Raw genomic sequence first — 21,850 nt, 5'->3', positions numbered from 1 at the left:
GTGACTTTGTGCAGACCAATATCAGCTGTCTGTATACTGACAACGTCATGATTGGTTTGTGTTAAATTTATGTGAAATTTAGATACTTTAGTCCAAATATCATAATAAATTGTACAAGGTGGAATGATTGAGATATTCTTTTGTTTCTGAATATCTGGTGAATTTAAATTTCCAGCCTAATATCTGATTGTAACCTGTTGTCTTCATGCAGCGAATGTAAAGCCTTGATCTGAAGCCTAGACAGAAATGCATTGTCTATACTATACTTATTTTACTACACCAAAAATTACAGTTTAGGTAAATTTAATGTAGCAAACTTAACAAGCATGTTCAACAATTGTGTTTGCAGCAAATTTTCTCAAAACTTGATAACAAATAAGTGAAAAAGGTTAGATTTTCTGTTAGTTTAAATTTTAAATTGATATTGTGAATAAACTTATTGTTTCTTGGTTGTCCATCAGCACTAATTGTAATTGTTGGCACAGTTTTGTAGTAGGTATATTCTGCTTGCAAAATGATTTCAGTGTTCTGTTTTGTTGTATACACATTTTTAAAGTACAAAGCAGGTGTAACTGACCTTTTTGCTTAACTTATCCACATATTCATGCCACCTCAGTTTATTATCTATCTGGATGCTTAGGAGCCTCACACACAGACTTATCCAGTGTGTTCCCTTTGATCTCTATTCCTGGTACATGCAAGTAATTTTAATTTGTTTGAAATTGCATAATATGAATCTCTGTATGATTAAGGGCTAAATTGTATGTTGTGAAACAGTTATAATCCTGTTCCATTATTCTCCTGGCTTTGTCTATTATGGAAATGTTTCGGTTCTTAATCAAACCTTCTAGAACATTATAGTTAGTGTTTCTCCATTCCAAATTTGGGATTTCTCAACCGGAAGGTACTAGATACTGGCCAGTTGTTCTGTCGTTTTGTAATTTTGTTTTCTCAATACTTTTGCTTATTTGTACTTTCTACACATTCCTCATGATTCTCCTTTCTGATAAGATCTGCAGCACATGTTGATGCCAAATCTGAATGATAAGCAGACCAAGCCCTTAAAAATAGTTCTAAATAGTGTTACTTATTGTTGTATTTTAGAAAATGAGTAAAGATTGTACACATTAATATTACCATACGCTTCTCAGGATAAGTTGCATCCACATGTACAGTTCTTTCCCCTCTTGGTAATTTTCTTCCTTTCATAAGTGATATGGTGTATTATTTGAAGTGAAAGGCATTTTTGCTGTAACTTTCGTATCATGAAGTTCTAAGTGCTTTAGTGACTGGGTATGAAAATCACTAGTATTACACTGACTTTGAAGGAAGAAAATCACACATGTTAATGACATGAGTTCCAACAGTTTGCAAAGTATGTAATTTTCTCAGTTTAGTTTTATAAAACTAATGATTTTGCATTGAGTATACACTTCATATCCATCACCACCCTGTTGGCAAATCAGTCAACATTTGACTATGCTCCTCAATAGTGCATTTATATTCACACAACTTTCATATTAAAGCTATATGAATTTGGAATATAAGTACAGTTAAAAAAAATAATGTTCAGTATAGTGTCTCTAATGCACTTGCAGGAGTTCATTGTGCTTCTGTGAAACTTTTTGATCATCCTACCAATTGTTTAACACACTTGCAAAAACAAATGAGACTAAAATGAACGTTTTTAGCATGCTTCAGAATAAATGACACTCATTCTGCAGGGCTTCCAAAGTTTTGTGGCAAAACTCAGTGGTAACTGTGTGTCATTTTAATACAATTCCCAGAGCTGAGTATCTCGATATGTGAAATCTGCAGAGAATTATTTCATGCAGAGACAGTCTTGTGTGATATACACTCCTGGAAATTGAAATAAGAACACCGTGAATTCATTGTCCCAGGAAGGGGAAACTTTATTGACACATTCCTGGGGTCAGATACATCACATGATCACACTGACAGAACCACAGGCACATAGACCCAAGTAACAGAGCATGCACAATGTCGGCACTAGTACAGTGTATATCCACCTTTCGCAGCAATGCAGGCTGCTATTCTCCCATGGAGACGATCGTAGAGATGCTGGATGTAGTCCTGTGGAACGGCCTGCCATGCCATTTCCACCTGGCGCCTCAGTTGGACCAGCGTTCGTGCTGGACGTGCAGACCGCGTGAGACGACGCTTCATCCAGTCCCAAACATGCTCAAAGGGGGTACAGATCTGGAGATCTTGCTGGCCAGGGTAGTTGACTTACACCTTCTAGAGCACGTTGGGTGGCACGGTATACATGCGGACGTGCATTGTCCTGTTGGAACAGCAAGTTTCCTTGCCGGTCTAGGAATGGTAGAACGATGGGTTCGATGACGGTTTGGATGTACCGTGCACTATTCAGTGTCCCCTCGACGATCACCAGTGGTGTACGGCCAGTGTAGGAGATCGCTCCCCACACCATGATGCCGGGTGTTGGCCCTGTGTGCCTCGGTCGTATGCAGTCCTGATTGTGGCGCTCACCTGCACGGCGCCAAACACGCATACGACCATCATTGGCACCAAGGCAGAAGCGACTCTCATCGCTGAAGACGACACGTCTCCATTCGTCCTTCCATTCACGCCAGTCGCGACACCACTGGAGGCGGGCTGCACGATGTTGGGGCGTGAGCGGAAGACGGCCTAACGGTGTGCGGGACCGTAGCCCAGCTTCATGGAGACGGTTGCGAATGGTCCTCGCCGATACCCCAGGAGCAACAGTGTCCCTAATTTGCTGGGAAGTGGCGGTGCGGTCCCCTACGGCACTGCGTAGGATCCTACGGTCTTGGCGTGCATCCGTGCGTCGCTGCGGTTCGGTCCCAGGTCGACGGGCACGTGCACCTTCCGCCGACCACTGGCGACAACATCGATGTACTGTGGAGACCTCACGCCCCACGTGTTGAGCAATTTGGCGGTACGTCCACCCGGCCTCCCGCATGCCCACTATACGCCCTCGCTCAAAGTCCGTCAACTGCACATACGGTTCACGTCCACGCTGTCGCGGCATGCTACCAGTGTTAAAGACTGCGATGGAGCTCCGTATGCCACGGCAAACTGGCTGACACTGACGGCGGCAGTGCACAAATGCTGCGCAGCTAGCGCCATTCGACGGCCAACACCGCGGTTCCTGGTGTGTCCGCTGTGCCGTGCGTGTGATCATTGCTTGTACAGCCCTCTCGCAGTGTCTGGAGCAAGTATGGTGGGTCTGACACACCGGTGTCAATGTGTTCTTTTTTCCATTTCCAGGAGTGTAGAAGAGGGTTGTCCTTGGGTGATATATGGAAACAAAATTTCAGATGTTAGAGTAATCTACTGGGCTTTCCTTGCTGCTTCCTCAGCATTATCAAGGGACAGTAACTTTTTTCAGCTGTTATAACTGAAGTACCATGTATAAATTGGTGTCTTCATGTAGATACCAACTAAGTGTTTGTGTTTTGAAATGTCATGTTGAGTTGTATGGTTGATTGTCTCTCATGCAGACTTTATATCGATTTAGCACCTTTTCATGGACATGATTACTATTTTATTTGCAGGGTAGAAGCATTAAAGGCGTGAAAAATGAAGCTCCTCAAACATGAACATTTCAGTCTAAAAAAAAAATTCCAGTATCATGTTATAACAAACATTGTGAAGCTAACTTTTTAAACTTGTAACTTCATTTCAACTCACTATTTATTATTAGTGAATTCTAACTAAAGTGCTTGAGAAGAACACCAACCTGCATTGAATGTAACCATTTTTATTAATCTTCATCATTTGCTGTTTTCTGTACATTTAGTAAAGATACCTCTAAAGATTATTGCTGTTCTCGTACTGCATTAGACGATTGAAAGAAAGAGAAATAAATATGATCTCTTAACGACTGACTGTATTTATTATTACTTGTTGCAGAATCTACCAAAAGAGTGCAACTTTGAACTGTGACTCATCGATGGCTGCCATAAGGTGGTAAATACATTTTAATGGTATTTGAGATGGTAATTTTCTTGTCAAGAAATGTGCCCACATTCTAAGTGGTAAATATAGTATGTGACTATAGTATTCATTGGAAATAAATGTTGAACCTTTTAGGAGAGCCATGTGCATGAACTTGGTTTATTTGAAAAGTAAGTTTCTGTAGTAAAATAAACAGAAAGGAGACATGGTTATCAAGATAAATTTAATAGATCAAATACAGTAGTTGTCTGTGGTAATTATGAACATACTGCTCAACAGGGCTGATAGTCACTTAATTCTTTGGGGTCAACATCCAGTTTCTACTGAAATCTAGCAAAGTAGAATAACTCCTTGTTCTGATATAACACCTAACATAAATACATGTTTTCCCTTTTTCTCACTTAATCTGTCTTTGTCTGATAAAACACATATTTTCCAAATTTAGTAATGCAGACCTTTCAAACATTCAGTGTTACCGTTTAGCCGCCTTAATTTTTCTCCATTTAAAATATGTAACACTACTGAGAAAACTGGTTAGTTGTCGAAATATCTTAAAATATGAGATTTGGTTTCTAGAATATTCTTGGAGGGCAGTAGTAAGAAATGTGGAAGAGAAAATACAGAGCTCAAATTCTGCTAATGAAGATAGAATCCAGTATTAAAACCATTTAAAGAATAGGCCTATGTGGCTGTTTGCTAATCAAAATAACATAATAGTTAAATGTAAATGTATTGCTTCCAATTCCATTGTTACATTTTATAATTAAATTTGTAACTGTGTTATATTTAAACATTTTGTGGAGAAATTGCCCTATATGAGCTGTGAAATAATTACCATGGACGATGCTGTTGCCTGCCACTGCCAAGCTACAGCAAAGTTCATTGTATACTGGTCAGTAGAAGTTGGACAGCCAATGTGTAATGATTCTCTAGTCAGCCAGCACCAAGACACTCTCACGGTCAGTTAGATCCCATTAATTGTGTGATGTAAATTGGAAGGATTGTTGTAAATTGTATCTCATTTAAGTTGAATTCAGTGGATACTATTTAGTGCACTGATCTTAAATTCCGGAAACTAATGAACACTATAAGGAAAGGTAGGAGATGCAATGCCATTGGTTTTGCATATATGTAGGAGTGAAAATTAATGTTCAGTGGCTTCAGTTTAAACATCAACAGTTGGCAATTTTAATTTATTAGCAGCATTTATTTATTCAGCAGTTGAATAAATGTAAAGACATAGTATGAGCCACTTTTTAAGGTCAGCAACCTTAAACTATGCTGAAACAGGAATTGGAACCAATGGGTGACAGTTGTCAACGTCTTTTCATCACTAAAAATGTTGGCAGGGAATGAATTTCTTTATTAGGAAGGAAAGATGTATTTTTTTTTTTTTTTTTGGTTGTGAATGCTATAAGATGAATGATGAAATATTTTCCTGCATAATGTCCACAAAAAATGTTGTATGCGTAGAGTATTCTGGTGAATCACCATGATTCATACCATCGGCATCCTGCACTAATTTATGTGACCATTCCATTGCAATTTCCAGAATTATGATATCTGTGTGATATGGCACCAAAATTCAATAATCATAAAACAAAGCTTTTATCCACATTGTGCTGATCCACCCACTTTACAAGGCTGATGAGAGTTCGATGCCTACTGTGTTTCGTTTGACATAGAGACAACTCTGGAAAATTTTCTCACATCTACAATACAGCATCTGCTTGCTCGTGGTGTCCAGACCTTACTGTAAATATACCTTATAATGAACTTTAACAAGCACTGGGTTTTGAGGATTTGAAAACTTGTTTAACCTCATAGTTGGTGGGAGAAAGTATCAATGCAGCCATTTTCATCTGCTACAACCAGTGACTTAGCAGGCAGTCAGAAAGTGCCAGCTGTGACATAAAATAACTACATTCCAAGTCTCTCATATGCACTTAACTTTGGTGATATATAATCAGTAGCAACAGGAAAATTTTACAGTGAAGGTGACATGAAAAGTAACACACAATTACGTGTTCACTAAAATTACTCAAAATCAGTGTATAGATCTGTGAACTGCATTTTACTAATATTCATAAATGGTAGTTACTGCCAATTAAAACTGTGTTTTGACAACTCAAGGCTGTTTCTTGCATATAATTTTAAAATGACAGTTTATTTTCTATGTAATGAAATTTGATATAGAAGCAATCCACAAAACTACCATCCAATATCCATGACATAGACTTGTTGTAGAATCTTAGAACATATTCTGAGCTCAAACATTGAGGTATCATGAACAGAATGACCCCAATACCAACCAGCATGGATTTCGAAAACATCGATCATGTGAAATCCAACTCGCACTTCACTCACATGACATGCTGAAAGCTTTGGATCAAGTCAGCCAGATAGATGCAGTATTTCTAGATTTCCAAAAAGCATTTGATGCAGTATCACACCTAGGCTTATTGTCAAAAGTACGGTCATATTAGGTATCAACTGAGATTTGTGACTGGATTGAGGACTATTTGGCAGGGAGGACGCAGCACGTTGCATCGGATTGGAGAGTCATCATCAGATGTAGAAGTAACGTCAGATATGCCCCATTGAAGCGTGTTGGGACCCTTGGGATTCATGTTGTATATTAATGACCTTGCAGGTAATATTAATAGTAAAATCAGGATTTTTGCAGATAGTGCAGTTACGTATAATCAAGTACTACATGAAAGAAGCTGCTTTGATATTCAGTCAGATCTTGATAAGATTTCAACGAGGTGCAGAAAACTTTGCTCTAAATATTCAGAAATGTAAAATTTTGCACTTAAAGAAATCATGAAATGTAGTATCCTCTGGCTATAATATCAATGAGTTGTGCTGGAATCAGCCAACTCATACAAATACCTGGGTGTAACACTTTGTAAGGATATTAAATGAGATAACATAGGTTCAATCGGGACTGGGTGTTTGTGTTGTCCTCATCATCATTCATGACAGTGGCTAGATTGGATTGTGTAAAAGAACTTGGACTGTGTAAAAATTGGGACTTTGTACGAGTGCTGATGACCACGGATTTGAACTCCACACAAACCAAACACCCCCCTGCAGGTCTGGGAATTAGAATAGGCCCGAGGTATTCCTGCCTGTCGTAAGAGGGGACTAAAAGGAGTCTCATATGTTTCGGCGTTTATGTGATGGTTCCCTGTAGGCTTTGACCTCCATTTTTCAAAATTTTTCGAAGAGTGAGCCAATTGGGGAAGGGTGCCTTACATGGTTCATCGTGTCCATCATGCATTGAGATCTTGAGCCCACTTTTCCGTCGTCGTATTTCAGTCTGACCCATCTCTTGGGTGAGGACACCTGCCTGGGTGTGTTTTCCACCATGCAGTGTCAATTTCTGCGTCGATGATAATTGACGTCTTTGCACCTGATATCCAGCCGGTAGCCAGTCCGTTGTGGTGGGGCTGCCATGTACCCTGTTGGTTGTAGCCCCCTGACCACACAGTGGTCAATCTGCTGATGCATGAGCCATTAACTCCTCACGTATGCCAAGGGGTAAATGCCCATCCCCCTGGGGCATCAGGACTCAGGCAATGGCCATCCTGCTAGGTAGCCTTTGCTGTGGCTGGGCGGCGCCCGTTTGGAGGGCCCCTGGTCGGAGTGGGTGGCATCAGGCCGGATGACACGCGATGAAGTGTAGTCCATAATCTCATGCTGGTTGTGAAACACCAGCAGTCTCTGAGCATTCACGAGTTCCATTTAACGCACAGGACAACCCCAAATCATTCCCTTCCCCGGCCACGTCATGGGTGGGAATGTCAGACTAAGGATGTCAGTAGATCTTATTCGCCCCGGTACCTTGTATGTTAGAGAGCTGATGGGGAATCTTTCATGACGATGAAGCCTTAGTTTTCTGTTGCGCATTTAGAGGACAAGTTTGGGGAGGAGGGGGGGGGGGGGGGGGTGGTTTAGGGCTTGTCCAAAATGAGATCTAGGTCAGTCTTGAACAAAACAGCACCCACTGCCCAGTCAGGGAAGTTACTCGCGTGTGACAAGCGGGGGGGGGGGGGGGGGGGGGGATGTTTCTGTAACCATCACTCCCCATAAGAGTTGAAATATGGTCTAGGGAATCATATTTCACAGGGACCTTCTTTTGCAATCTGACGATGAGCTGCACACCAATTTAAAGCGGCAAGGTGTACATTTTGTCCGGCGTGTCCATCGAGGTCCAAGGGATAATCGGGTTGCCACCGGTGCCTTCATCTTCGCCTTCAAGGGTAATACATTGCCCAAGAAGGTCAAGGTGATGGTCTACCACTGTGATGTAAAGCCCTATATCCCTTCCCCGATGTGGTGCTTTAAGTGCTTGAAGTTTGGCCATATATACTTCCAGCGTCACACGTCGAGATTGCGGGTGCCCATCACATCCCACTACTCCATGTGCCTCCCCTCCCATCTGTGTCAACTGTGGAAAGCACCATTCGCCGTGCTCATCAGACTGCAGGATTCTCCAGAAAGAAAGGAAAATCATAGAGTACAAGACCCTGGACCGACTGACCTACGCTGAGACTAAGAGAAAATTTGAACGCCTTCATCCTGTGCGTATGACATCGTCTTACGCCGCCGCTGCAACAGCTCTGGCACCACCAGCTCCGCCAACCCTAGACACCTCTGAGAGCCGGAAGGCTACACCTGCCCACTTGATGGCGGGTGGCATTTCCCTCCCTGTTGCTCTCGCACCACCTACATTAGGAGCAGCGGCCCCCCCCCCCCCTCACACACACACACACACACACACACACACACACACACACACACACCAAACCATCAGAGACATCTGTCCCCACTTCTAAGCCAGAGAAGAGTAAGTCTTCTTCAGCTTCTTTCGCTGGGAAGGGGTCCCTTGGGTCACTCCCTTCCCAGGTTTCTGCTAGTGGGAAAGATGACACTCACCAATGGCTGAAGAGCTCAAAAGCAGCTGGTCGTAGGGCTGTACACTCATTTCCAGTCCCGCAGACTGAGCCAGTGAAGTCCTCCCAGCCAGGGAAAGCCAAGAACCAGTGAGAGAAATCCAAAAAGAAGACCACCTAAGACCAAGGAAATTGCGGTGGCACCCACACCACCGTTACCTGCAAGTTCTGCGTCTGAGGATGGGGTGGAGATTTTTGCATCTGCTGAGGACCTAGATCTTGCCAGACCCTCAGACACAATGGATATAGACTCGCAGGCAATACATTGGTGGCAGCAGGTGATTCTGAGGCGTAAATTGCCTCTGTGAATGTTCCACGCCTTTCCAGTCTCACGATGAAATCATTCTCCAGTGGAATTGCAGTGGTTTTTTCAACCACCTGGCTGAGGTACACGGCAACTGCTATCTGCATTGCACTCCAGGAAACCTGGTTTCCAGCAATGCGCACCCCTGCCCTCCACAGCTATAAGGGATATTACGGGAACTGTAACGACTATAATAGAGTGTCAGGTGGAGGTTGTGTTATGTCTTAAACTCAGTCTGTAATGACACTGTGCCCCTTCAAACCTCTCTTGAAGCTGTGACTGTCAGAATAAGGACGATACAGGAAATAACTGTCTGCAATGTATATCTTCCTCCAGATAGTGCAATACCCATGAATGTATTAGCTGCACTGATTGATGAACTCCCTAAACCTTTCCTACTTTAGAGACATTTTAACACCCATAACCCCTTGTGGGGTGGCACCTTTCTTACTGGCAGAGGCAGAGATGTCAGAACTTCACTGTCTCAGTTAAACCTGTGCCTCTTAAACACTGAGTCCGCTACATATTTCAGTGTCATATGGGCTTTAAACAAGGTGGACTGGGAAACTTTCGCCTCTGCTGTCATCGTTGAATCTCCCCCAGACGGTAACATTGATGTGATGGTTGAGCAGGTGACTACAACAATTGTTTCTGCAGCTGCAAATGTGATCCCTTGTTCTTTAGGGTGTCCCCAGTGTAAGGCAGTCCCTTGGTGGTTGCCGGAAGTCACTGAAGCAATTAAGAAGCATTGGTGAGCTCTACAGCGGCGTAAGCAGCACCCTTCAATGGAGCACCTCATAGCCTTTAAACGGCTCCATGCCCACGTTCGCCAACTCGGCAGACGACAGAAGCAGGAGTGTTGGGAGAGAGAGGTCTCGACCATTGGGTGTAATACGTCACTTTCCCAACTCTGGGCAAAGAGAGAACTTCTCTTCGGGTACCAGACCCCAACAGGTGTTTCCGGTGTTACCAGAAATGCTATGTTATCTACCGATGCAAATGCGATTGCCGAGCGCTTTGCTCGAGCCTCTGCGTCGGAGAACTACCCCCCAACCTTTCGCACTCTCATTCGGCGGCCGGAAGGGAAAGTCCTCTCATTCACTACACACCACAGTAAATCCTGTAACGCCCCAATTACTGAGTGGGAGCTCCTCATTGCCCTCGCACATTGCCCCAACACAGCTCCTAGGCCTGATCAGATCCACAGTCAGGTGATTAAACATCTCTCATCTGACTAAAAGTGACATATCCTCGTCATCTTCAACCGAATCTGCTGTAATGGCGTCTTTCCTTCGCAATGGTGGGAGAGCGCCATCATTCCGGTGCTCAAACCTGGTAAAAATCCGCTTGATGTGGATAGCTGTCGGTCCACCAGCCTCACCAACTTTCTTTGTAAGCTGCTGGGACATATGGTATGTCAGCAGTTAGGTTGGGTCCTGGAGTCACATTGCCTACTCGCTCCATGTCAGCGCAGCTTCTGCCAGGGTCGCTCTACCACTGATAATCTTGTGTCCATCGAGTCTGCCATCCGAACAGCGATTTTCCAGACGCCAACACCTGGTTTGCAATCTGTTTTGACTTTCGTAAAACATACGACACAACCTGGCGAAATCATATCCTTGCCACATTGTATGAGTAGGCTCTCTGGGGCCCACTCCAGATTTTTATCCAAAACTTCCTGTTGCTCTGTACTTTCCATCCAAGTTGGTGATTCCCATAGCTCCATCCATATCCAGGAGAATGGAGTCCTGCAGGGCTCTGTATTGAGTGTGTCTCTACTTTTAGTGCTCATTAATGGTCTAGCAGCAGCTATCGGGCCCTCCGTGTCATCTTCTGTTTATGCAAACGACTTCTGCATTTCATACTGCTGCTCCAGTACTGGTATTGCTGAGCGGGGGTCCACCCACAAGGGGCAGTCATGGGCTCTAGCCCATGGCTTTGTTTTGCACCATGAAGACGTGTGTCACACATTTACGTCGGTGTCGTATCGTTCATCCGGAACCAGTATTTTACCTTAGTGATGATCCACTCACTGTAATGCAGACATATCAGTTCTTAGGTCTGGTTTTCGATCCCCGTTTGACTTGGCTTCACCTTAGTCAGTTTAAATGGAAGTGTTGGCATCAGCTCAGTGCCCTCCAGTGCCTGAGCAACACCAACAGGGGTGCAGTTCACTCTATGCTGCTGCAGCTCTACAGAGCCCTTGTTCAAACCCCCCTTGACTATGGGAGTGTGATTTATGGTTCATCGGTGCCCTCAGCATTGCGTTTGATCAACACATTGCACCATTGCGGAGTTAGACTAGTGACAGGATACTTTTGGGATGAGTCCGGTGTCAAGCATATTGGTGGAGGCTGGAGCCCCTCCATTGAAGATCAGACACACACAACTGCTCTCCAGTTACGTTGCACACATTCATAGCTCTCCTGAACATCCTAATTACCATCTTCTTTTCCCAGCCACAGTGGTTCACCTACCACATAGGCGGCCCAGGTCAGGGCTAACAATTGTGGTTTGTGTGCGATCACTTCTGTCTGAACTGGAGTCCTTTGCTTCACCACCTCTCCTTGAGATCCAATCACGTACACTTCGGTGGTGTAGCTGTAGGCCAAAGCTATGCCAGGGACTTTCGCGTGGCCCTAAGGACTCCGTTAACCCTGCAGCTCTCCGCGGTCACTTCCTCTCGACTCTTGAAGTGTTCCGGGGCTCTGAAGTGGTTTACACTGACGGCTCGATGGCTGATGGTAATGTTGGGTTCGCCTTTGCCCACAGAGGCCATATTGAACAGAATTACTTGCCTGGTGGCTGCAGTGTATTCACTGCAGAGCTGGTGGCTATATCTCGTGCACTTCAGTATATTCCCAAGGAATCATTTCTTCTTTGTACTGACTCCTTGAGCAGCCTGCAAGCTATCAACCAGTGCTACCCTTGCCATCCTTTGGTGTCCATCCAGGAGTCAATCTATGTCCTGGACCAGTCCCATCGTTCAGTGGTGTTTGTGTGGACGCCAGGACATGTTAGAATCCCAGGCAATGAACTTGCCGACAGGCTGGCCAAACAAGCTACGCGGAAACCACTTCTGAAGATCAGCATCTCTGAACCTGACCTGCATTCTGCCACAGGGTTTTCGGCTTTGGAGATGGAATGGCATAACAGTATGCACAACAAACTGTATCTTGCTATGGAGACCTTGAGTGTGTGAAAGTCTTCCATGTGGGCCTCTCGCAGGGAATCAGTTATCCTCTGCTGGCCCTGCATTGGCCACGCTTGAGTGGCCCACTGTTACCTTTTGCACCGTGAAGACCCGCCTCAATGTCGGTGTGGTGCCCGGTTGACAGTGGCCAATATTTTGGTGCACTGTCCCACTTTGACTGCCCAGCCACGAAATGTTGGTTACCGGACTGGTTGCCACGCATTTTATCTGGCCTTATTGGCCAATTTAGTTTTAAGTTTTATTCATGATGTTGGGTTTTATCATTTGATCTAAGTTTTAGTGCATGCATGTCCTTTGTCCCTCTTTGTCCTCCACCCTAGTGTTTTAGGGTGGAGGTTTTTAATGTGTTGCAGTGTGGCTGGCTTTTCCTTTTTATTCTCATGGTCGGCCAGCCACTATAATCTGCTTTCTTCTTTTACTCTCTTCCGTTTCTAGTGTCTCTGTTGTTTCCTTGTCCTATTTTGTTCCTTTAGTGTTTGTTGCCTTCCCTTTGTTCTTGTGGTTTTTCTTTTCATTCTATTTTGTGTTATGTGTCTTCTGTCTCATTCTCACACTGGGGGCATTGTTTTATTAGCAACAAGGGACTGATGACCCTGTAGTTTGGCCCCTTCCCCCCCCCCCCCCCCCCCTCTCTCTTTTAAACGAACCAACAAACCAAACAGATAGGTTCAGTTGTAGTTAAAACAGGTTGTAGACTTTGGTTTATTCCATAGAATGCTTGGGAGTGCAATCTGTCTACCGAGATTGCTTACAAATCACTTGTGCGACCAGTTCTAGAATATTTCTCAAGTATGTGGGACACCTCCTACCAAATAAGACTAACAGAGGGTACTGAATGTATACAGAGAAGGGCAGCACGAACAATTACAGGTTTGCTTAATTCATGGGAGTGTCACAGACGTACTGATGGAACTGAATTCGAAGATCGATGAAGACAGATGTAAACTACCCAAGAAAGTCTATTAACAAAGTTTTAACAACCAGCTTGAAATGATTACCCTAGGAATGTACTATTGCTCACACAGGGACCATGAGGATAAGATAAGAATAATTACTGCATGCACAGAGGCATTCAGACAATCCATCTTCACACGCTCCATATGTGATTGGAACAGGAAGAAACCCTAATAACTTGTACAATGGGACATATCCTCTGCCATGCACCTCAGGGTGGTTTTGCAGAGCATAGATGTAGATGTGACAACAAGAATAGCACTGACATTGGCAAAAATTATGACCAATTTGACAAAATAAAACACCTAATTTGGCAATAATTGCCCAATTTGTTAAAAATAACACCAAATTTAGCAAAATAAATAATACCAATCTTAGGAGGAGGAGGAGATTAGTGTTTAACGTCCCATCGACAATGAGGTCATTAGAGACGGACCGCAAGCTCGGGTTAGGGAAGGAGAGGGAAGGAAATCGGCCATGCCCTTTCAAAGGAACCATCCCAGCATTTGCCTGAAAGGATTTAGGGAAATCACGGAAAACCTAAATCAGGATGGCCAGAGACGGAATTGAACCGTCGTCCTCCCGAATGCGAGTCCAGTGTGCTAACCACTAATACCAATTTTGGGAAAAACAAATGTGACAGAAGAGGATGTCAGAGTTGGTGGAAGAGGACACCGAATTTGGTGGGAAAGGAAGTAAATTCAACAAAAAAATACTGAATTTGGCAAAAAAAATTGCATATTTGGTAAAAAAAAAAACATCGAATTTGGCCGTAAATAAAGCAATTCTTTTGTCCTCAATGGTCAGCCATTTTTTGACGGTAAATTCTGGATACCCCTTATACATAAAGTATTTCATGTCAGTAAATTCCGTGTTTTCTCATTTATTTGTACCAATTTTCAGAAAACATATTTCATTTTATGGTTCCCATAAAGAGAACAGAATTTTCTAATGTAAAATAATGTGAAGTTGTACATGAATAGACAAGTAACCATCATAAATTATACCTGAAATATTTATTGGCACTAGCTGTATACAGTCCACATTTTGCTGTGGCTCAGTCTGCTTAAATGGAAAAGAAAGAAAAGACAAAGCACATATTTTATATCTCTCCCCCTCGTCTCTCTCCCCCTCGTCCTCTCCCCCCTCGTCTCTCTCCCCCTCGTCTCTCTCCCCCTCGTCTCTCTCCCCCTCGTCTCTCTCCCCCTCGTCTCTCTCCCCCTCGTCTCTCTCCCCCTCGTCTCTCTCCCCCTCGTCTCTCTCCCCCTCGTCTCTCCCCCCCCTCGTCTCTCCCCCCCTCGTCTCTCTCCCCCCCTCGTCTCTCTCCCCCCCTCGTCTCTCTCCCCCCCTCGTCTCTCTCCCCCCCTCGTCTCTCTCCCCCCCTCGTCTCTCTCCCCCCCTCGTCTCTCTCCCCCCTCGTCTCTCTCCCCCCCTCGTCTCTCTCCCCCCCTCGTCTCTCTCCCCCCCTCGTCTCTCTCCCCCCCTCGTCTCTCTCCCCCCCTCGTCTCTCTCCCCCCCTCGTCTCTCTCCCCCCCTCGTCTCTCTCCCCCCCTCGTCTCTCTCCCCCCCTCGTCTCTCTCCCCCCTCGTCTCTCTCCCCCCCTCGTCTCTCTCCCCCCCTCGTCTCTCTCCCCCCTCGTCTCTCTCCCCCCCTCGTCTCTCTCCCCCCTCGTCTCTCTCCCCCCCTCGTCTCTCTCCCCCCCTCGTCTCTCTCCCCCCCCTCGTCTCTCTCCCCCCTCGTCTCTCTCCCCCCCTCGTCTCTCTCCCCCCCTCGTCTCTCTCCCCCCCTCGTCTCTCTCCCCCCCTCGTCTCTCTCCCCCCCTCGTCTCTCTCCCCCCCTCGTCTCTCTCCCCCCCTCGTCTCTCTCCCCCCCTCGTCTCTCTCCCCCCCCTCGTCTCTCTCCCCCCCCTCGTCTCTCTCCCCCCCTCGTCTCTCTCCCCCCCTCGTCTCTCTCCTCCCCCTCGTCTCTCTCCCCCCCTCGTCTCTCTCCCCCCCTCGTCTCTCTCCCCCCTCGTCTCTCTCCCCCCCCTCGTCTCTCTCCCCCCCTCGTCTCTCTCCCCCCCTCGTCTCTCTCCCCCCCTCGTCTCTCTCCCCCCCTCGTCTCTGTCCCCCCTCGTCTCTCTCCCCCCCCCTCGTCTCTCTCCCCCCCTCGTCTCTCTCCCCCCCCCTCGTCTCTCCCCCCCCCTCGTCTCTCTCCCCCCCCCTCGTCTCTCTCCCCCCCCCTCGTCTCTCTCCCCCCCCTCGTCTCTCTCCCCCCCCCTCGTCTCTCTCCCCCCCCCTCGTCTCTCTCCCCCCCCTCGTCTCTCTCCCCCCCTCGTCTCTCTCCCCCCCCCCTCGTCTCTCTCCCCCCCCCTCGTCTCTCTCCCCCCCCCCTCGTCTCTCTCCCCCCCCCTCGTCTCTCTCCCCCCCCTCGTCTCTCCCCCCCTCGTCTCTCTCCCCCCCTCGTCTCTCTCCCCCCCTCGTCTCTCTCCCCCCCTCGTCTCTCTCCCCCCCTCGTCTCTCTCCCCCCCTCGTCTCTCTCCCCCCCTCGTCTCTCTCCCCCCCTCGTCTCTCTCCCCCCCTCGTCTCTCTCCCCCCCTCGTCTCTCTCCCCCCCTCGTCTCTCTCCCCCCCCTCGTCTCTCTCCCCCCCTCGTCTCTCTCCCCCCCTCGTCTCTCTCCCCCCCTCGTCTCTCTCCCCCCCTCGTCTCTCTCCCCCCCTCGTCTCTCTCCCCCCCTCGTCTCTCTCCCCCCTCGTCTCTCTCCCCCCCTCGTCTCTCTCCCCCCCTCGTCCTCCTCCCCCCCTCGTCTCTCTCCCCCCCTCGTCTCTCTCCCCCCCCCTCGTCTCTCTCCCCCCCCTCGTCTCTCTCCCCCCCCCCCTCGTCTCTCTCCCCCCCCCCTCGTCTCTCTCCCCCCCCCCTCGTCTCTCTCCCCCCCCTCGTCTCTCTCCCCCCCTCGTCTCTCTCCCCTCCCCTCGTCTCTCTCCCCCTCCCCTCGTCTCTCTCCCCTCCCCTCGTCTCTCTCCCCTCCCCCTCGTCTCTCCTCCCCTCCCCTCGTCTCTCCCCCCCCCCTCGTCTCTCTCCCCCCCCCTCGTCTCTCCTCCCCCCCCTCGTCTCTCCACCCCCCCCCCTCGTCTCTCTCCCCCCCCTCGTCTCTCTCCCCCCCCCCTCGTCTCTCTCCTCCCCCCCTCGTCTCTCTCCCTCCCCCCCTCGTCTCTCTCCCTCCCCCCCCTCGTCTCTCTCCCCCCCCCCCTTCGTCTCTCTCCCCCCCCCCCCTCGTCTCTCCCCCCCCCCTCGTCTCTCCCCCCCCCTCGTCTCTCTCCCCCCCCTCGTCTCTCTCCCCCCCCTCGTCTCTCTCCCCCCCCTCGTCTCTCTCCCCTCCCTCGTCTCTCTCCCCTCCCCTCGTCTCTCTCCCCCCCCTCGTCTCTCTCCCCCCCTCGTCTCTCTCCCCCCCCCTCGTCTCTCTCCCCCCCCCCTCGTCTCTCTCCCCCCCCCTCGTCTCTCTCCCCACCCCCCTCGTCTCTCTCCCCCCCCCCCCCCTCGTCTCTCTCCCTCCCCCCTCGTCTCTCTCCCCCCCCCCCTCGTCTCTCTCCCCCCCCTCGTCTCTCTCCCCCCCCCTCGTCTCTCTCCCCCCCCCTCGTCTCTCTCCCCCCCTCGTCTCTCTCCCCCCCCTCGTCTCTCTCCCCCCCCTCGTCTCTCTCCCCCCCCTCGTCTCTCTCCCCCCCCCTCGTCTCTCTCCCCCCCCTCGTCTCTCTCCCCCCCCCTCGTCTCTCTCCCCCCCCTCGTCTCTCTCCCCCCTCGTCTCTCTCCCCCCCCTCGTCTCCCCCTCCCTACCCCCCCCTCGTCTCCCCCTCCCTACCCCCCCCCCCTCGTCTCCCCCTCCCTACCCCCCCCTCGTCTCCTCTCCCTACCCCGCCCCCCTCCCCCTCGTCTCCCCCTCCCTACCCCCCCACCTCGTCTCTCTCTCCCCCCCCCCCCTCGACATTTGTAAAGGCAAAGAGACTTCACCAGAAGATGATGAGATTGACACTCATTGAAACGTCATGGATTTTCAGCGTAGCTATCTGGATGGTAGCCCGAGAAGATTTTATCAGCATTATACACCAGGAAAGCCTATATTCACATTTCTATGTTTATTTAACAGTCGGCAGGTGATGGTTGAAGATATCACTGTAGTAAAGCCTGAAGATGGCATAGTAAAATGCTTAAAATGGTTGCCAATTACAAAAACATTGAAAATTGACATCTGAAAGGTATTTAACTTGACATCCCCAAATACAAGGTGTGTCAGTGATCTGCTTCCACATTGACAGACCGTTCAAATTGACGATGTGTCGACCCATTTTTTCTGGTGAAGTGTTCAGTGGGTATTGCAATGTCCTTTACTTCTTTCCATTCAAGAACTTTGCAGCATACCACAACAGAAAGTTGATGGGATATCACAACCTGTCTGTCAGTTTAGTTTTAATTCTACCCACTCATGTTTCTGCCTCAATCAGTTGTAACACTTACCAGTTCTAGCAGTGGTAATTGCATTGATGGTAATGTTTGTTCTAAGTGGCGAAATAAATCTTCCCCTGTAGTCATTCTTTTCAAACTGCAAAACTCATGCATGGCATCTTGGCAGTCGCAGCTCTACATCATAAATCATTGAAGTCGCTGTCTCCTGTAGACTGATGATCCATTTTCGCATCCTGTAATGCCTCCTACTTTGGTGTAAGTAGCCAAGAAGAGAGTCAGCATTCTTAAAAGGTAAACACTATTTCCAACCTTCATTATCAGCCTTCCTTCTCCTAAATAACATGCCTTTACACATGCAGGAGACACCTCACACTCGCTTATGCTGCACTTCCTAACAATAGCTAAAACTCTTACTATTGTTTTTTCTGACCACACCACACCACAACCACTCTGTGGTCAGTGGTAATATGCATGTCAATTTACTCACTTATGACATGTTCATTCTGTCACCTAGTATTGCATGCAAACTGAACGAAACAATTATTCATTGCAAACATATAATACAAAAACAATAAACTATATGTTTGCTGGCCAGTGCTCCATTGGCTGCTGCATCCTGTGTAGTCTGCCAAGTGAGAGAGACACCTAACCACAGATTTTTTTATGATGCACTGATTGCATGGTAATGGACCTCGACTTAAGGCCACTTACCTTGGCACTGTGTATCACCTCACTGATTATAATTCTGGGATTGTGCAGATTTCAAAAAGCATGGTCATACAATGCACTCAGTCCATAACACTACAAAGGAGAGAAAAAACACCTTCATTACAGAAAGGTTTTGATCAATGACCAGTATGAGCAAATTTATCTTTCAATGGGAACCCATTACTCTGAAGTGCAGTAACTTCTTAAAATCATACTAAGCAGAAGCATGGTGGCTTCTCCAGAATACTGACCAGTTACAATTGTGCCTGTCATGAAAGCAGATGCAGCAAAATCTTAGTCCTGTCACACCATGTGTGTCTTACAGATAATTTAATGAGTCACAAAATGCCCACAATCTTAGAACAATGACCATCATGTACCAAGAACCATCAGCCCTCAGCGAGTTTAATTACTGCCAGGAACACATGAGGCAAGCTGTGGAACTGAGTCACCATTGCCAACATCAAGGGATTTTGTTACAATGGCTACTTGGATGAACCGTCTATACTGAAGCTACCCTTGGTGTAATACAGTATGAAGGAGAGTCTGGTAGCTTGTCTGTTGAAACTCACAATACCTATTTGAGCTATGTTGCTGGCTTTACCAAGCTTTTCAGATCTAAAAAAGCTTTGCACTATTTTCCGTGTCTTCCCTGCCTAGATAAAGGGACAGTCTCATTCTTGCAGGAGAAGTGTGTCCTTAGAGAGAATCTAAGCCTTACCTGGAAAACCTGGTAGTAGTATTACTCCACCAACATGTGTAGGCACTGCCTAACTGCCATCATCCCTTTCCAGCAAGAACACGCCATAAAATCTGCCTTGTTGATGCTCAGTGCCCTTAGGCCCTCTCTCCTCTGATGAATAATTTGAGCCCATGATAGCTCATGAAATCAGGTACATGCAAACAAAATAAAGGTTTCCTTTTTCGAATGTGAATAAATCAAGTTAACATTAGCTCACGAAATCTGTTATTTAGTAATAAAGGTGGGACAAAGTGTGGACCTCATCTTAGTGGTATGCTACATCGTTGTCCCACACTCTACTCCATTTCTGTATCTTTGCCTTCCATTTCCTCAGTTCTGTATCCCCTATTAGTCAGTTGCTCGTGGTCATTGTGTGTCACACATCATCTCCCCCTGCCCATACCAGAGTGATTTCACCAGTGACACATTCCTATTATGTGCATCTGCTGCCTCTCCCTCCCATCTGTCAGTCAAATTTCTTTCCAAACCTCCTGTGTATCTTACTGCATTCCAACATATCAATACTGTTATTACTGCTCAGTATTGTTCTACAGATAACCCGCTGTTCTGTTTGTATGGAATTTGTGACATTTATGATCTTCCCTTTATTGCAGTTTCCATGCATTCTTAATTTTGTTTCATCCTCTGCCAGTATTTCATGATTATTATTTTGCGAGTACTGGGCCTATGTGCTTGAGAAAAAGCTTTGCATTTTTCGCGATGGGACGGTGCACTACTAGTGTGGTTTTAGGGTCCTGGTGTTCAGAGAAGGTAGTCAGAGATCTCACCCGTAGGGAGACGGGTAGTTTTCACGGAAGTGCCTCTGCTCTCTGCTTCATGCTATTGTGGGCAGCACTGGCTTCCTGATACAGCTTTGACCAGACGTGCCTTGGCTGTCCCTAGATAATAATCGAGTTTGACATTTTTATCTCTTCTACATAGACATTAAGGACAGAGGCTGCAGGACTGCCCGGGCAGTGTGAGAACAGCTGTTGCTTTCACTCCAAAATTTTGGTTATCGAATCGGATTGTGTATCCCTGGCATCCCACTTGGCGCGGAGGGCCAAGGAAACAAATGCTCCACGCTGGTACTATGCTCGTGTTTGGTAATGTGCATTTTTCTCCATCACATTGGCTACAGCACTGCTTCGTCCCTCCATATAGAGCTTTTGAAAGAAGAGAACGGAGAGCTGTAAAATTAGATTTTGGGCATTCTTTCCTGGGCTGTTGTTGAGAGGGGGTGGTCTCCGGTCACAATCTTGTTCTGGTAGGTGCACGCTAGCTGATTTGGAGGAATGTAAGTGGACAAAATGCGGTAGCGAATCTGTATCCTGAGCAACTCGTTATTTACTTACTCTGACACGCAACTTGTGCTGCATAATTTGGTTATAATTTTTGAGATCTTGCATCGTTAACTAGATTGCACAGATGAGTATATGTTGTCACACTTTCTTCATATAGTCACTTTTCAATTTGATCTGAGACTTAGAGGCCTTCGCTCTCTGTGATTTGTGTCAATCATTAGCGCCAATAAGTAACTGTTAATCTCAGTCTTGACTTGGATTCATCCCTGTTCTTGCCATGCCAAATTGTAAGAAAACGTATATCCACAATATGTGCTCCTTATGTTCACTTCACAGTAAAAGAACAAAGAGTACTACAGTATCCATCAGTATCATTGCCATACTGGACAAACAGCACCTGGCATTCAGACATCTATAAATGCACCTGCAGACTGCACTAGCAAATGACTACGTGTCAACCAAAGGCATAACATTTGCACATCTATTTGTTTAGGTTTTTGATTCCATGAGGAGTACCCAGTTTGTGTTTACTCACACAAAAGTAATGGTAAAAACTGTTACTCTTGGCCCTTCAATGTAATAAAGTCATCTGTCATACAGTATACTCTAACCTAAAATGAATGTTCCCTATCAGCTCAGACACAGCAGTATGGTGACTGATTGGGTAGCCTTCACTGCCTCAGACTAATGGAGCAACAGAATCAGTTATATATTTATAGAATCCACATTTTTAAAATGTTCATCATCTTCCAAAGTACACATGCCATCTCTGTAAAGGATATCCTCCATTGTGATTTTCTGCGAGGATTATAGTGCAGTACTGGTTGTGTAATCTGCAATCTTTCATTATATATTATTTCTCCAGTTTCTTCTATATTTCTTTAAAATCTGTAACAGATTCTACCAACTTAAAATTCTTTGTCTGATGTCTGTATTTTTCATATAATTCAGGACTGAATGTCCTGCCACATAATGGAGAAATCTTATTCCAAATGCATTAGCTCTTCTTAGTTGGTCAGACTTTACAGGTCAGCTCTGGCATCAACATAACAGTTATGGCAGGGCAGTAAACTTATAAAACAATGGAAAATCCAGGATGCAATGTTTCTTTTCAAACATCATGTTTCAACTTTCACAATGCTGTACAACAGAAATTTAAGGGGCTTAATTTCCACATTCTCTCACTCTGGAAAATAAAACCTAAGCTAAGGACTTACAGGGTGGGCAAGAAAATGTGTAACCATTTTGTTTTTGAGTTTAAACT

The 21,850-nt window shown here is 46.5% G+C and overlaps 1 long non-coding RNA gene across 1 annotated transcript in view; it reads left to right on the top strand.

The window, feature by feature from the left end:
- LOC126419318 (uncharacterized) overlaps positions 1-21,850 on the top strand; it is a 74,449-nt gene that overhangs the window by 20,208 nt on the left and 32,391 nt on the right. Inside the window, exon 3 of the long non-coding RNA XR_007575962.1 lies at positions 3,919-3,975. This is a non-coding gene — a long non-coding RNA (uncharacterized LOC126419318). The remainder of the gene's footprint in view (positions 1-3,918; positions 3,976-21,850) is intronic.

Source organism: Schistocerca serialis, chromosome 9 (genome assembly GCF_023864345.2).
Source record: "Schistocerca serialis cubense isolate TAMUIC-IGC-003099 chromosome 9, iqSchSeri2.2, whole genome shotgun sequence".
Lineage (NCBI taxonomy): Eukaryota > Metazoa > Arthropoda > Insecta > Orthoptera > Acrididae > Schistocerca > Schistocerca serialis.
The sequence above is the reverse complement of the archived record's forward strand: the minus strand, read 5'-3'. Positions and strand labels throughout refer to the sequence as shown.